The sequence below is a fragment of the Culex pipiens genome, chromosome 1 (assembly GCF_016801865.2).
Source record: "Culex pipiens pallens isolate TS chromosome 1, TS_CPP_V2, whole genome shotgun sequence".
NCBI classification, from domain to species: domain Eukaryota; kingdom Metazoa; phylum Arthropoda; class Insecta; order Diptera; family Culicidae; genus Culex; species Culex pipiens.
Window position 1 is genome coordinate 29904688 of NC_068937.1, and position 18713 is coordinate 29923400.

Genomic DNA, 18713 nt, shown 5'->3' on the forward strand with positions numbered 1-18713 from the left:
ACCGAAATAATGGTCAAAAAAATTTTCAACTTTATTTTTCGATGTAAAATCCAATTTGAAATCAAAAAGTACTTAAGTGAAATTTTTTCTCATAAAAACAACCCACCATTTTCTAACGCCGATATCTCAGCAACTAATGGTCCGATTTACAAGGTTATAATATGAAACATTCGATCTTTTCGAAAACAATATTTCAAAATTTTTAAATCAAGACTGAATGAATGTTTGGCCTTTTTGAAATTGTAGTCTTGATTCGAAAATTTTGAAATTATTGTTTTCAAAATCTTTTTTGTATTTTTGTATGATCAATCGCTCCCCCCCCTCCCTCACCCCTCCCTGAAGTGTCCACGTGGTTTATGAATGGTCCCAACATAAACTGCAAAGAAATAATAGGCATTTGAGGATTAATATGTCACTTTTTAGGAATTCCTTGGACAATTTATTATAAAATGCAACAAGAAAAAAAGAAAAAAGCATTTTAATATAAAATTTGCGAGAAAATGAAAAAAAGTTTTTTAGAAAATCGAGAAATAGAGGGCACCAAACTTGGGATTTCTGTTAACTATCGATAAATACTCCATCACCAAGTGAATTCCCGCCACAATGTAATGAATTAAAAGGCACGTGCCTTATATTACATGAATAAATAAACAAATAATAATAATTATTATAATAAATAAATAATCTCACCAAGTTCGGTCGAATTCGGATAAGGTCGAGTCCAAAAGTGTTCTCAGTTGACTTGGAATGACCCACTTATTGATTTAAAATTAAATTTTACATCCAATCATGATTTTTGGAGGTAAATTTTCGATACTTTCCAAAAATCTCATTTTTCCAAAAAATCATAACTTGGCGAAAAACTAAACGTCCGTCATAACATAGCTCAAAAGTCATAGCATGAAAAAATGGAAAAAAATAGGGATTAAAGTTTGTCAAATTTGAGTGTTTGAGGATTAAAGTTACTTGAGGGGTTACATCTCTTACTCAGTTTAGTCACGAAATATCTTCATGAAACTTTCAACGGAGTGATCAAAAATCATCTTTTAAGTGGATTAAGTGAATTTTGTGTTGTATGAAAAAAATAAAAACAGTTTATTTTTGCGAAATTCTGAGAAATTGCATATTATGTAAAAAACGTTACTTAATCCACTTTTAGGTGGTTGGTGCCTTCCTCTCATTTATAGAGTGATTACAATCCCCTAAAGTGTCCACAAGGTTTATGGATCTCCCCTAACGTGATCGCAGCACCTAAGTGGTCCTAATAAAAATAAGTGACGATTAAAAAAAATAGACTTCCTACAGACTTTTTGTCAAGATTATACAGACACCGCCTTTCAAGAAAATGGCATCCCTCTAGAAGGGTTTTTTCGTGGCGATCAGGAGGGACCATTTGAGGTTATGTAAATTCAGACTATTTTTTAAACTGCTTGTAATTTTAGATAGGTAAGTCAGATCTTGAAAATTCTTAATCCACAAGAAAGGTCTTCTCATATGCTTTCTAAAAATATATAACATGTGAGGGTTTCATGAAAAAACACCCTTTTTACCATAATTTTAATTTAATATGAAACGGTTTTTTTAACATAACTTTTTAAATACATAATAAAACTGCATGAGTTTAAATAACAACTTAGAGAACGTTAAGACGGATCGATTAAAACCATTCCGGCCAAAATCGGTTGAGCCTGTGACAAGATATTCCAGTGACATTGATTTGGTACACATGTCTACATACAGCCAAACACACAGACATTTGCTCAGCTGGTGATTCTGAGTCGATATGTACAAATGAAGGTAGGTCTAGGAGGTCTAACTAAAAAGTTCGTTTTTCGAGTGATTTTATAGCCTTTCCTCAGTAAAGTGAGGAAGGCAAAAATATAAATTTTTCTGAATTGATATCAGGCTATTAAAATTATGCTCCATCTTTTCCTTGGCTTAGAAGTGCCTTTTTTGATTCATTTTATTTTGAGATTATAGTGATAAAATGTTGACTATAAAATTGAGGGTCGATCAGAAAATTCCTTCCACAGATACAGAAAAATTGGACAGCAGCCTAAAAATTATGGACAAACCACAGACAAACAGACGTAACTCATTGAAAATGTGTATCAAAAATTCATAAATCTTCTCACTAGAGCCATCTAGTTGTGAATGTAAGCACTGCACAAAATATGTGATATTATGCGTGCAGTGGTGAATTCAAATTCACCGTAATAAATTTCAGATCCGTAAAATTGTTGGTTGATGGGTTTTGAAAGAGATTTAGGCAAAAATATAAATTTTTCTGAATTGATATCAGGCTATTAAAATTATGCTCCATCTTTTCCTTGGCTTAGAAGTGCCTTTTTTGATTCATTTTATTTTGAGATTATAGTGATAAAATGTTGACTATAAAATTGAGGGTCGATCAGAAAATTCCTTCCACAGATACAGAAAAATTGGACAGCAGCCTAAAAATTATGGACAAACCACAGACAAACAGACGTAACTCATTGAAAATGTGTATCAAAAATTCATAAATCTTCTCACTAGAGCCATCTAGTTGTGAATGTAAGCACTGCACAAAATATGTGATATTATGCGTGCAGTGGTGAATTCAAATTCACCGTAATAAATTTCAGATCCGTAAAATTGTTGGTTGATGGGTTTTGAAAGAGATTTAGGCAAAAATATAAATTTTTCTGAATTGATATCAGGCTATTAAAATTATGCTCCATCTTTTCCTTGGCTTAGAAGTGCCTTTTTTGATTCATTTTATTTTGAGATTATAGTGATAAAATGTTGACTATAAAATTGAGGGTCGATCAGAAAATTCCTTCCACAGATACAGAAAAATTGGACAGCAGCCTAAAAATTATGGACAAACCACAGACAAACAGACGTAACTCATTGAAAATGTGTATCAAAAATTCATAAATCTTCTCACTAGAGCCATCTAGTTGTGAATGTAAGCACTGCACAAAATATGTGATATTATGCGTGCAGTGGTGAATTCAAATTCACCGTAATAAATTTCAGATCCGTAAAATTGTTGGTTGATGGGTTTTGAAGCCTAACAAAAATGTTCAACCTGATAACAATATGCAAATGAAATCCAATTCCGTTATCTCATGAAGAATTACTCTGTACAAATTAAATCCATCTCCAATCGATGCTTACTATTAACCATTAAGTCATCGAGTGTAATTGATATTTTAGTATTGAACACAAATCAACAGCTCGCACCGGTGCGGAACTTGGTTTCGCCTTCACCACACTACTGCCCTCTCTCGATATACACAATTCGATGGTTGGGAAATCCCCAAAACCGCTCTCAACCGTTCACTGGACAGCAGCACCGTCTCGTGGGGGTGAATGAGACCAGCAGGATTTATTTTTCCGCGGTTCAATGAGTTGCAGTTGAGCTCCCCAAGCTACGGTTTCCGTTTAGGTTCACGCGGTTTGAGCGATTGTTTCAAGTTCACCCATAAACACATGGTTCACCTCTTTGCCCCAAACACATCAGAACGGAGTGATGATGACCCAGATCAGGTTCGCACTTGGCCTGCTGCTGTGATGCAGTGCAAGCTACCCGATGTAATTGGAGATCTTGGGCCAGAAACGAACCCGTGAGGCTACTTGGATCGCCTTGCATCACTGTCACTGTAATTAATCTTGCTTAGCTGGCTCGGTTGGTGCACTACACAAATCACTGCGGAGCAGATTCTGCGAGTTGACAGCTTTGAAACACGGAGGGAAAATTGGTTGACGATGGCGAAAACATGTAAACGTTGTCATTGTTTTCAAATGCGTTGACATATGTTAACGATTTCGTCCAAAATATTTCGCTCAGTGTACTCAACACTGATCACAGAATTCGCGACAAAAGAAAGTGCGCTAATCAAATTGATGCAACATTTTCGGAACGACGCGTTTTGGTCGTTTCTGCCGAGTGTTGTCCACTGCTGATCAATTTGCTAAAGTGCAACCACGTGTTCGCGTTCGCCGTTGGAGGGGTGTAGCTGGTTGAGAGCAGAAGGAGATCCTCTAATTCGGACTTGGGTTCACTTGTTCCATAATTTACGCGCGCGCGCTCCGGCACCGTGTGTAACATCCAGAACAGAACATCCCTGAGGGCACTCTTGAGTGGGCTTGGAAGGAGAGGGTGCAACGTTGTTTGAGGAAAAGTTGTTTTAACGGAGATCATAGATAAATGGATTTAACAAACGTTGCTTTATTTAAGAAAGAATGATTATATCTATCAACAATTTAACGGACAATTTAAATATCCGAAATTCACCACAGCTCCTTTACATGCGTTTGACAGTTGTCAATAGTGACCAATAGTGGTCACTATTGATGACAGATCAAAATAAAAAAAAAACAAGCCATCCACATTAACGACCCCGGGTCTTTTGTGGTCTCTATTGCAAGTTTCTGCTCGAACCTAGGAGTCCGAAGGCTTGAATGGGGAGAGCACCCAAACCTCTTTTTACTCCAAGGAACCTTCCACCCCAGTGTTTGAACTGACGACCTTTGGATTGCGAGTCCAACCGCCGCCAGCGATTATGGCATGGAGACGACTCCTACACCTGGAATGACTTAACGGCCTAACAACCAAGGCCGGGACCGACATTTTACTTCCTCATCCGATGGAAGGTTGCAGCAGATGGGAATCGAACCCAGATGACAGATGCTGATTGCTGATAAAAATTTATTTTGTAGATTCAACAAAACAAAACAACACTTTTAAAAAGTGCAAGAAATTGAAAAATAATATTACACAATCTTTTCCATTGTCTCTGAGTTAGCAATACATTAGAAGCTTTCGCTTGTTTTTAGATGGTGGTGAAACTTTTTCGTTGAACCACCTGCGTCTACAACTCTGGGACTCCTTTGGTTTCGGTCTAGCTTGCTTTGGCCACATACCCACATACGAGAAGCACAGACAAATAGACGAAAAAAATGAATGCTCAAACGACTGTCAAATGAGATGTGGTGAATTTAAATTGGCCGTGGTGAGTATCTAACTTTGTTATTTAATGGAATTAAAGTTGGATTTACGTTTGCTTGTCGGTGCAAGTTCCAAGCACCCATTTCATGTACACTTTCAAAATGGACTTTCTCACACCGAAATGGCCTTGAGGGGGCGGCGGCTCTAACCGGGAATGGCCAATAATTCAACCACTGACACTGGCCACTACCCCAAATGAAGGTCGGCCCTGTACGGTATTTAGCGGTTGCACAATGCACCTGGTGTTGCTGAAATAAGAGGTACTTACTTTTGGCGAGATTGTTTCTGAACGGGGTGCTAGAAATAAACCATACTTTTCTGGGTGAGTATAGTTCTGAAACAGTTTTATTAATCTTAATTTTTCCACTCCTTAGTACATAAATATAATTTTCCACTATTATTTCGAACGTTAGTTCTGATCAAACCCTGAAAAATAATTGAATTTAGTAGTCTCCAGTAGTGGTAATTTGCTTTATGCGTTTACAGGTGGGTTCCAGCATAGAGGGCAGCATCATTTTTGTTTTTTTACCTGTTAGACACCACGGATGTCATAATTGGGTATAGTATAGAGTGATCAGTCTTCCCTAAAAAATATATTTTTTAATAAAGCAATGTTCAAATATTTAAAATGAGTTATTATTTGAAATGATTACGATTGTACAATTTAAACAAGGGCACTGAACCTGTAGTAGTGTAAGTGCATGCAGTATAAAACAACTGTCAAATGCGTGCGAATGAGCTGTGGTGAATCCAAGAATCCAGTGGGGAATTTCTAATATTTTGACACTGTCGTGCTAAGGGAGCGTTCTTTTATTACGTAACGCAGTAGGGGGAGAGGGGGGTTCGGAGGCCGTGTTACGCTCCATACAAAATTTTTAAAATTTGTATGGAAATTTCGTTACGAGGGGGGGGGGAGGGGGTCTAAAAGTCCGATTTTTCGCGTTACGTAATAAAAGAACGATCCCTAACTTGTCGCACGTCGCTTTTTGACGTTCCAAGAAAATCGCGTTTTAATGTTTGACCATTGAATAAACAAAAACGAGAGAATGCAATGTAAACAATAACAAACACGTTGGTTGACCATTCTGTGCATTGTCCTGAAGTTTGGTTGAATTAGGTTGCTGGAGTCCCGAGTTATAATTACAAGGTAGGACAAGGTTGCACAAAATGGCGTTCTTAACTCAATTCGGTTCGAAATACACGTGTGACATCTAGCACGACAGCGACGATTTTGATAGGTGATGCTTTAACCACAGACAAATGTACGTAAGTCTATTTTAATATGAATCAATCAGCAAATTCAGTGAATTTGAATCAACGGATTTTTTTTCTAGATCTCTAGCTCTGAACTCGCACACCGCTTCAAGTGTTTTTTAGTGTGCGTGCATATAGTTTCAATCAACTGTCACTCGCTTATAAACGAGCTAAGGTTATTTAAAATTTGCCGTGGTGAGTTTCCAGCCATTGAAAATGTCCGTTAAATTGTTGATTAATGGATTATTCAAGAAAAAAAAATATTCAAAATTTTTATTTTTTTACAGTATGGATATTGAAAGATCTGGATTTTTCATAAGTTTCGAATAAAGTATCATTTTTTTGAAAATACTCAAAATTTTCATGAGTCTACATTATTTCGAAAAAAAAAACCTCAATATTTCAGTTTTTGCAATATGGATATCAAACGATCGGGATTTTATCATTTCGAAAGCTGTAACACATTTTTTTGAAAATACTCAAATTTTCACAAAGCTACGTAATTTAAAAAAATGGTCAAAATTTCAGTTTTTTACATTAAGGGTATCAAATGATCGAGATATATTAATATGTTTCGACAGTCATAACATTTTTTTAAATACTGAAAATTTTTACAAAACTATGTATTTTCTAAAAAATACTCAAAATTCAAATGTTTAAAAATTTATTACATTCGAAATGTTTGAAAAAATCCGATCATTTGTTACCTAATTGAAATTTTGAGTTTTTTTTTCGAAAATACGTTGTTTTGTGAAAATTTTGAGTATTTTCAAAAACGGTTTTTATTACATTTGAAATGGATGGAAAAATTTCGATCATTAGATACTCATATTGTAAAAAACTGAAATTTTTATTATTTTTTCGAAAATACGTCGTTTTGTGGACATTTTGAGTATTTTCAAAAAATGTTTTTATTACATTCAAAATGTATGAAAAAGTCTCAATCATTTGATACCCATATTGCAAATCATTGAATTTTTGAGTATTTTTTCGAAAGTACGTAGCTTTGTGAAAAATTTTCAGCATTTTCAAAAAAAAGTATGACATTTGAAATGTTTGACAAAAACACGATAATTTGATACCCATATTGCAATAACAAATATTTTGAGGTTTTTTAGAGTTAAAAATGGCATTTTCAAAATACAGGAAAAATACGAAAATTTTCATGTAACTTTAATTACAATCATCCCGCAATATATATGCAATAATGTGACTGTTTTATTGGATGTATTAAAATGAGTGGCCAACATAAATTTCTATCAATACAAATAACTTTATAGCAAAAAAATCCTTAAAATATGGTGTCTTTGGGAAAGTTTTTCCAAATTTGATTAAGATCACAGTTTCGAGAATTGGTAAGATTTGGTTAGTTATTGCGTTCCACAGGTAAAAACAGTTGCTTTACTCCATATATTTTGACGATTTTCCCATACAAACCTCAAGTGATTAGAGGAAGGGGTTCCCCGGGTCATAATGAGCTCAAGTTTGGAATTTAGTCTTGTGATGGGTCAATCTCTGATTTCAGGGGATAGCTCCAAGTAATCCCGGATTTGGACCACCCTACTGGCCATGTTTGTACCGTAACACTTACACTTTTTTTGATTTTTTCTTTCCCTTCCACTAGTTCTGCCCCTGTATTTAGACCACAGCGCGCCAACCCAGCTTGCATTCCTTCACCATAATATTTTTTTAGCGCGCCCTAAGCCACCGCTTGCTGGTGGTATCCGAAACAAAGTCCCACGTTCACGTGTTGTGGCCGTTGTTGTACGGCGCGGAATGTTGTGTGTACACCAGCCGTATTCGCAGTCGTCTTCATCCTGTGTCGCCACAGCTGCTAGCTGGGCTCTCTACAGCACCAAACAACGGAAACCGTGAGGAACCGCAAATGTGTTCTTTCCATTTTTTACAAATTTACCTTGGAGTTTGACATCACATCGGCATGTGTAATAAATTATTAAATGAGTATTTATTGTATGATTGAAATAATTCATAAATAAGAGTTTAGAGCGCATCAAAAAGTGCGCACCTTCATGAATATTGCCTTGTTAGCTGACAGATGGCAGATTGAGTGCGAGAGCGCGCTAGCGAGCTGCGAGAGAGAACAACGAGCGAGTAAACAGGGAGGCTGGCGAAAGAGAGAATGAGGATTGTCAAATCAGTTTTGTGGTAAATTTGTGTGGAATAAGACGTGTTGTTTGTTAATTGCAAAATATCTGTGTTTTTATTATAAAAGAAAGTCCCCGATCATGACACTTCCCACAATCTTGAATGCAAGTTGCATACACAGTTTCGTGGTTCTAAGAACTTCTAACCAATCGAGATATTGAAGCCACCACGTGGTACGGTCCACGCGAAACCCGATGGCAAGTGAAATTTCCACATCAAATTCATTATTCCGGTGCATGGTTTTCCACTTTTCATAAACCTACCACGGCGGAGCGGTCCAGTCCGGTCTGGCTGGTATTCGTACTTGCAGTGGTAAAACTGACGGTGGAAAAAATGGGCCAAAATGAAAAAAAAATAACCTCGTAAAATATCAGCCGAGATGGAACTCGCCGGTAGGTTCACGTAACGAAGAAATAATACTATTTTTTTGTTTGTGGTTGAAAATGGACAGACCTGTCCACAAACAACATGGTTTTGCTTCCACAGGATATGATTTGTTCTTTGTTTTGATTTTTTTTTCAAGAAATAAAACAATATCGCAAAAAATTGATTTCCTTTTTATAAAGAGCATTGCTCGTGCATTATTGTGTCTTTGGAATTTAATATGAAGTAAGCCCATAATTCAGAATTTATAACTTTACCTTCCGTCCAAACTACGATGCAATGCCTGCTGACAAGCTCCATTTAATGATTTTAATTCTTGGAACATGGTAATAGCCAGTCAGGAAGGATGTCATGCAGGAGCATTCATCTGAACAGCAATGGAAAGCAACAAGGGTCCGTTTTTGCTTGACTTTTACCTTGTGACTCTTGTGTGGGTTGCAATTTTAGGATGTTTCACAAAAGTGATTTGAAACTCACCACTGTCATTCTCGAACTCACCACAGTTTATTCAAACGCGTTTGACAGTTGCTCGCTCATTCGTTAGTAATTCTAGTAGTGTACGAGTTCACAACTAGATGGCTCTGAAGAAGGATCAAAGTGTCAAATGATTTAGGTCCGTTTGTCTGTGGTTGCTCTTTAAATTATGCTTGCATTTCTTATTTGAAATCGGAATTGCAATTGAAAAGTACTTTTTAACAATCTTTTTGAATTACTGGACCAGGCTGGTGCACATGGACACAATCCTGTTCATTGAATAACCCACGTTGCACAACTAGCAGGACGAGCATGCTGGCAGGGAAAAGAACTAACTTCCCATGAATGTGTACTATTAGTTTAGTTGTGTTCGGTTCGTTTTGATGGAAATGTACAAAAATAATTGCCTGCTTCATCACTCATCAGCAATGAACTTTTGTCAAAAGTATTGGATTAAACGAGCATTGTTAACCCGAAAGTTCTCTTTTTCCGCAATTTTCCGGGAACCTCGCACACGAACACAAACGTTGTGATGAGTGGGCCAATATCGATACACATTTTTGGGTGGGGAACGGTGCCAATAATGGAAATTTCATTAATTTGCGGCATTAATGAAGTATAACTGCGGTGGCGTGGACTGGTCGAACGGGCAAAAGAAGAAGAAGGGGCTTTTAATTTTACCGCGGAAATCTGCGCCAAAAAAGAAGGGGTCGTGATTCACCTCTCGTCTCTCTGTCGGTTATCGAATGAGCCCGATTATATGAAGCGTAATTAAATTAATGAAAAATTAATGTCCAGTTGTTGCGATCGTGCATGTGCGAAAGAGGGTTTTGGCTGTACATGGGTTTTTGAGTATGGATTTTCGGTGCGAAACAATGTTTCGGCTGATTAAAATTGTGTGCTTGTTGTCAGAGAGTGAGTGTTCGGACAAGGACACTCGAAATTTAAATTTTTCTTTTCATAAAACCGACGTACAACTCTATTGGACATTTGCTGGAAAGAAAACTCTAAAAGATCCCCACAATCACATTCACGGATTTAGTGAAGAAATTCTCTGATTGGCATTGGGGTTCTTTTCGGCTTTTTAACAAAATAATTTCGCTGCAACTTTGGCTGTGTAAAAGCTAGAGCTTTAAAATTTGCTGTCATTAAATTTATAGTATAAATACACATTTGACAAAACATTAAACCACAAAAAAAGTTACTTTAAAAGTATTGGGGTCCTTTTCAACCCCAAATTAAAAAAAATCACCCAAATTCTAGTTTTTTATTAGGGAACCCCTAACCACCGGTAACCTGCTCCTGAGTGGCTAGAATGGGTCAGAGAACAACGGCATGACCGTAGATTGACATATCTTTCAATTTCATGAAGTTTGATATGTCGGATGATAGGGTTTCTCTCATAATCCGGAAGTGTCCCCAAGGGGCCACCGGTAACCGGTTCCAGATTGGCCAGAATGGGCCAGTGAACAACGGCATGATCATAGATTGTCGTTTCTTTAAATTTCATGAAGTTTGATATGCAACATGATTGGTTTTCATAAAAAAAAGTCAAGCTGGTCGGTCATCAGGTATCCGGAAACCGGTTCCAGGTTACCTGGAACTGGCCAGTAACATTCCAGAGTGGTTCTGGCAATTGTGTATTGCGTTTTTAGCAATTTTAATGGATTGATTTCGATTATCGTGAGTGTAATGGTATCGCATATACGTGAAAAACAGTAAAACAAGAACATTTCGGATGTTCTGGATTTCCGGAAACGGTAGGTAACCTGGCCCTTATTATTATATATTATAGGGTATATGACCCTATTTTGGACCTAGTACCTATTTTGGACCTATTTTTATTAATCGAGGTGGTTTAGGCTTTTAAAGTACGAATTCACTGAATCCAACCAACAGAAAGTGTAAGCTGGATCGTTTTGTAGCTTACCTCTTCCAAAAATGTTAACATTTTTGATTATTTCCGCTTTTTCAGCCACTTTTTCCAATGCCATTCGTATTTCCTACCATTTTCCTAGTACCTAGATTAGGTCCAAAAATTCCAGCCTCGTTGCTTATCAGATTTGGCTCGCGACACCTTGATGATTTTTTCTGTTTTGCACTGACACCAAGCAATTTCGCCCGGTTTCCGAGCAATGTAACTGTTGTTTATTTAATTCTTTTATGTTTTTCATCACTGAACCATTGAAATAACTATTCTATTATCGAAAAAAACACAATTCAAAATATTTTTTTCAAATCAGCCGCGTTGGATCAGTTTTTGGACCTACTTTGCCGTCGGTTCAAGGCTATCACCAACACATGTATAACAAGGTGTTGCCAGTTTAGTTTATCAATTTATTTCGATATTTCATTGAAATTAATTGATAATTTTTAATTTAATATTTTGAATTGAATTTCTTTACTGTAATTATTTGAAAGAAATCTAAGTTTTAAAATGCAAATGAACGAAACAACGAAAATATGTTTTTTTAAACGATAAAAATGCAAATTGATGATAGAGATTTAGATGATTGTTAGGACCGATTGCAAAGTATCCCAAAATTTAAACTGATGTTGATTTATTTTTGTCTTAACATCATTATCACCAATTTAGCTGCATATATTTTTAATTTTTGCTTCAAAAAAATGCAAACTGGCTACCCTGTTGGAATTGAAGGGGAAACGATTGAAAAACCTAAAGGGTCTAGTTCATTTAATCGTTATCTGTCACCGTGACAGAAGCTGTCAACATTGCTTACGAGTGGTTTTTGAAAAAGTCGTATGAATTAAATTTAAAAAATCTTGAGTTAGTTTTAAAAAGATCCTAAGAGCTAGTTATAAACAAATCAATTTTTCGATCAGCTCTCGATCAATTTACGTATAATAAATAAAAAATCCACAACTTCAAAATGCTTTTTACAGAAAAACAAACAAAATTTGGTTTGATTCAGAGAAAAAAATCAAATAAGTGTTGGAGATCGTGATGGCTGTTACGACTTATTGCAAACTAATCAGAGAAATATTCATATGGAAAAAAATTGGCACCATGTTAGGAACACAATTGAACCAGCTAGAAAAATAAAAATCATCGAAAAAAAAATAGACATATCTGATTACCGTAAATTTGGGTGACTTTGATAGGTTTGAGATTTTTCCGCAAAATGAAGAGTACAAATTAAATACGTACGGAATGGTATGGAATCATACTGACCGTGGTAGAGAAGTGCTCAAAGTACCTCATGAAGAACTTTTCATGAAATTTTTAAAAGTTAAAAAAAATAGTTAACAATAATTGAGAAAATGTTGATAAATAGCATTATTTTAATCTTCTCAAAGCGTCATGATTTTCTCAATGAACATAATTTTGAATCTTAAAACGGAAAGCATTTTCGGATTTTTCAGACAATCTTCTACTAGGAAAAGGTAAAATAAGTTTGTGAATAATAAGTCTTATTGAATATTATTTGTTTTTGAAAGATAAAAATCTCACAATTTAAAGGCATTTCCAGTAAAACAAATTTCATATAAAATGTGAAGACTTTTGATTCGTTCTTTGAATTTAGTTAAACATGTAATATAAATCTATAATTTAGTAAACAAAACTAGTTTCAACGAATTTCAGGCAAGGTTCTGAATTTTTAACAATTTTACCTAAAACTTATATGTATAAGGTTTAAAAGCTTATAAACTTAGTTAACTAAATATTGACATAAACGATTTTCTTAAAAATTATATCAGCAATTCCTCCGCTTTTAAAAAATCTTCAAAACAGGAAAAAAAGAAGAAAAAATATCAAAAACTAGATATTGTTAAGGAAAAAAAATAACAATAGGGTTTGTTTGTGTGTTTGAATCGAGTACTGAGATGATATTGAATCTTCTAAAATTAGTATAATAAAATATAAACTGTGCATTTCTTCTTGTAAAAAATGTGAATACCAATCAGAAAATGACGTTTATATAAAAAATTACGCTTTTATCACTTTTTAAATATTTTGAATATTTTAAACATTATCATAACTGTAACTGTGCGTTTCTTTTTCATGCTTTTTGACTTTATTTTTTCCAACCATTCAAAACATTCAATTAACTTTTTCATTTAAAATAAATTTAGAAATGATCAAAGTATGTTTGGTAGGTTCCAAAAGCCTAAGGAACCAGTCAGAGGGTGGCCTCATACGCGCAATTTCTAGTATGGCAATATGGGTGTCAAAGTTTAAGATTTTCAAAATCATGCTCAAAAATTTAATTTTTCTAGTTCAAAAATTGCAATTTTCACAGGGACCAAATCCAAAACACCAAATTTTACGGAATTTAACATGAAATAAACTAGAAAATCTACTGTAAATATAACAGGGAAATCTTTTTTACTTAATTTTATATTATTCATCAATCAATTATATTTTTTTCACGGATGATTTTGGATACTCTAATGTGGTAAAACCGGTAAAAAATGTTACTGAGCTTTATTTGTATCAATAAACTGTGATACACATTTTGTTGGGTTTTAAAAATATTTTTGTATTTTTTTACAAAATTTACCATACTTTGGAATTTTGAGGTACCTGAAGCCGGTTCCAAAGCGGCAAGATTGATCCAAAAATGGTTCTGAGGATCAAGAATGAACTTGATTTGGAAAATCATGTACTTTGACTCCTATATTGCCTGGTCAAAAATAACTGTAATAAAAATAATTGTAATATTTTCGAAATTGACCGTATTCCGGGATCCATCGCGGTATCTGGAACTTGTCCCAATGTGGCCAATTGGCAAACAAAAATCATGTACTACGATACCCGATTGTTTGATCAAACATAATTCTTTGGTTTTACGAAATTGCTCCGGAATTTACCGTAGTACCTGGAACCGGTTCCAACGTGGCCAATTGGGTCTAAAAAATGGTTTTGTGGATCATGAGTGAGCTTTATTTGGAAAATCATGTACGCATATAGCACGATCAAAAATAATTCTATTTTTTTACAAAATTGACCGTGTTCCAACATCCACCGCGGTACCTGGAACCGGTCCCAAATTGGCCATTTCGGTCAAAAAATGGTTCTGCAGATCATGGGAGAGCTTGATTTAGAAAACCATGTACGTTGACACCTATTTTGTCTGGTAAAAAAAAACTCTGTAATATTTTCGAAATTTACCGTAATCCGGAATCCACCGCCGTACCTGGAACCGGTCCCAATGTGGGCATATTGGCCCAAAACGGTTCTGGGGATCACAAATATACTTAGAAATTAAATAAAAACAACCGAATACAGAGCTTTGAATCCAACTCAAAAAATGGTTTTACAAGTGTGCAGTGGTAGATCTAAAATCAATTTTTTTCTTTGTTGATGTTTTCGCTCCACTTCTCCCACTTTTTTCGCGCAAGGAGGACTTAGCCGTTTTTTCGGCGCGGGTTCCCAACTGAATGTGCAAGCTATGACGTTTTTTGTAACTTTTCATTTTTAGTTGCTTTTTTTTATTTTGTTACTAAATCAAAACAACTAGTCGTTTTCTAACAAAAAAAGGTTGTTTACAGCGATCAAATATTTTTCATGTAACATATTATTTTTTATCGATAAGTAACAGGTGTTACTGATTTTAAGAATTGATTTCATCAGCAAACAATATTCAGCCAAAATGCAAATTTAGCTTTCACGTTTAATTTTCATCCCAATAAATAACCAGCAATCAGTCACCGGAAGTACCAATTAAATTTATTCCAGAGCAGAAAAAAAAAGAAACACTCGATCACAATTTGTTTACCCTTTTTCAGAAAGGCAAAAAAGCGAACATCGAAAAGCTGCAAATAAAACCCACTCATCCGACTCGCAGCAGAGCTATTTTTCTTCCGCCCAAGATTACCTGTATTCTGCGATGCGAACGGCTTTTCGCCGGAAATTCCCCCTGAAAAAATAATCGCGAAAGCACTCCACCATTCAATATGTCTCTTCTCCGTCGAACTCTTCCCTTTCTTCCTCCTCCAAATTTGGCATCAATTTTCGTGTTTACGCGGCGTTCGTTTTTATTGAAATTGACTCCTGTCGATGCAAATGACGGTAGGCAGGCGTGGAAAAGAAAAGGCTTTTTTCCGCGATGAGCGCAAATTTAGCCGAACTAAGCACATCAATCTTGTAACCGGCGTCATTTTGCTTCATTTTCACATTTCGGCACTTTTCGCTGGCAATTTCTTCGTTTTATGGCAGTGAAAATAGACTCTGCTGAACCTCCCCCCGTCACAGGTGATAAGTTGAGATTTATGCTGATCAAGTTTTGTCTGGTAACATAAATAGGGGTTTGCTTGTTTTAGAAAATTGATCGTAAATTATTCCTACATGATTTGTCAATGAACTGCATCATAAATAAAACGATTGAAAATTCTACACATAGTCTGTAGCTGTAACTCTAAGGAAATTTCCCACCCCCAAAATAAAACCCACACCCATCAGCCACGTGTCGCACCCACGTGCGAAGCTGCTCCTTGATTCGATCAATCAACTCAATGTGCACAGCATGGGGCTGCTAGCAGACAAGAAACCTCATAAATCGCCGATCCCAGATGGCTGCGGTTGTTTGCAGACATTTTACGACCGGAGCGCAGCAGCGGTGAAAGCTCAAGGTTGTTGCTTTTTTTAGTTTGTGTGGATGTAAAGCTTCCCACCAAAGCCAATGTCAAGGCCAACTGTTAGGTGCACGAGGTGGAATTGGTTTTGAAAAGTTCAATGCATTCGTAGGCTTTCCTGATGGTATCTCAACTCAACTCAACTGTTGGTCTTATATTTGAAAAACAAAAAATAAGAATGTATTTTTATACAGGCTAAATATTGGCAATTTGCTATCCAATTTTCAGAGCACAGTCCTGATTCGATTATCCGGAGGCCTCGGATAAAAATTCACTTCGGATACTCGATGCACGAAAAAAAATCACTGCCTAGTTCGAATATGGCCAAAACCGTGACCAAAACACTACTCTAAAGTTATTAAGAATTCGAGCCAAACATTTCATTAGGGCACAAAACCAAAACGTAAACATTTGGGATTATTCCACTATTCCATTTATTAGTACACTCCCTACATGCCCTCCAAGAATCAGATTGATAGCAAACAATTTTCTATTGAAAAAATCAAAAACACAAAAGGGCACGTAATAATGTTCACTCCAAACCAGAAAAAAAGTTCAATTGTGCCCTTTTCTTTTTCGTTAGTTTTTCGTGGTTTAGGAACTTTCTATGTAATAAAGTGAACTTTTCATACATTCTTAACACTAATTCACTTCAAAACAAAGTTTGGTTTACGTTTCACCAAGGATTTCTGCAGAAAAAAACTTCATCGAAATACAATATTCAATACGGTCCCGCGGCTGATGTTCAGTACACATTTGAAGATTTTTTATGTTTCGAATACCTTATCTACACCATTCGATCACAAAACTTCACTAATTGTCAAAATTTCCGCTGAATTTCTAAACATCATCAAAAACAACAATCAGGTGACAGCGCTTTAGTTCTCTTCGAAATTGCATTTTGAAAGGGCCCATTATGAACAACAGTTGGAAAGTTAAAGGGCCCAATAATGAGATTTTTTTTAAATTTATGAGTTTTATTGCGAAAATAAGCATAAGCATAAGCATAAGCATAAGCATAGGTGCCCACCCGCAGTTGCTACTCCGTTATTGACCAGGACCTCCAGAAGTTACATCCACGAGCCGTGGAAGATAAGTGGGTGCTATCTTTCCTCGCTTCGCAACTTCTCAAAGGCCCCTATCATGCTGATCAATACCGGCGCCGGCCACGACCAGTGGTAGGGTCACGGGGAAGTGGATGGGAATGTTAGTCCGATACTTGAGTGATAGAGACCGCCCAATCGACTGCTTCTCCGACAAAGTATCACATGAGTTTTGAGGGGGTTAGTAGATGGGTATGAGGTCAGGATTCACGAGTGGCAGTGATGTGACCATGAGCATTTTGTTTATCGGTTGAAATTTTAAATCTTAGGCAGCCGGCTGCGGAAAGATAAATAATTGATTATTTAAAAAGTTTGATTTAATCGAACGCTTGCCAACCGAGCGGTAGTGCTATGGGCTGGACTTATCAGTATATTTTTACTGTTGGTACAATTAAGATAACGCGAGCAAATGTCAAAAATAGTAGATGAGTTAATACTAAAGCTGCCAGTTGGAATAAATTATTGCGATCAACGAATATAAACGAAAAGAAAACAGGACACCACGTAACCGATTGTAATGAAGTTAAAACAATAACTTAAACGAACTTAACCGGCGGCGTGCCTTCCTATCAACGATGATAAAAGAAGGACTTATAAATTTAAAATATAAAAAGACTCCAAAAAATACGTTGCATAGTAACCGCGAAGTCCCGCTACTCACAATCGAATCCGAAAGATAGCTATCTAGAATTTTAAATATAGTATTAATTCGACCGCGATCCTCCAGAAATTCTTCGTCGGCGTGCCTTCCGATCAACGGTGATGTAAGAAGGGCTTTATTCATTAAAATGATTTTATATCATAAGCCTTAAATCATATTCGTCGACGTGCCTTCCGATCATCGATGATATAGAAAGGACTTAATCCAGCAATACGACTTGCTTGTCTCGAAAAAAAAGAATTCGGATCGTTTCTATCGAAAACTATGTAAAGAGAACAAAAATAAACTCATTGGCCAACGAACGCGCGAACAAAAAATAAAGAAAAAAGAAGAAGAAGAAGACCAATCACCCCATGCACACAAACAACGACACAAAAGAGATGAAAACAACACGAATCAGAAGAAATCCAATCACCCCATGTACACAAATAGCGACACAAAAGAGATGGAAAATAACACGAAAAAACAGGACTGCGCGTCCACACAGGCACCGCACTACTGATGCCATTATTTAATTATAATGACCAATCACCCCATGCACTCGAACAGCGACATAAAAGAGACGGAAAATAACACGAAAAAACAGGACTGCGCGTCCACACAGGCACCGCACTACTGATGCCATTATTTAATTATAATGACCAATCACCCCATGCACTCGAACAGCGACATAAAAGAGACGGAAAATAACACGAAAAAACAGGACTGCGCGTCCACACAGGCACCGCACTACTGATGCCATTATTTAATTATAATGACCAATCACCCCATGCACTCGAACAGCGACATAAAAGAGACGGAAAATAACACGAAAAAACAGGACTGAGCGTCCACACAGGCACCGCACTACTCTAAATTTATGAGTTTTATTGCGAAAATCAGCATAAATTAAGAAACGTTAAAGCAGAGTTTAGGATAATGATGTGTTTTATCGTATCATCAGTAAAAATACCACCAGTTAATCGCGGTTTTTGGGTTTGTGTCCTAATGAAATGTTTTGCTCATAATTTCTAATCTAAGACCTTGGGATAATCGGCGCTTCGAATTACCGTGTCTGGTCTGGTCAAACATTAAAGAG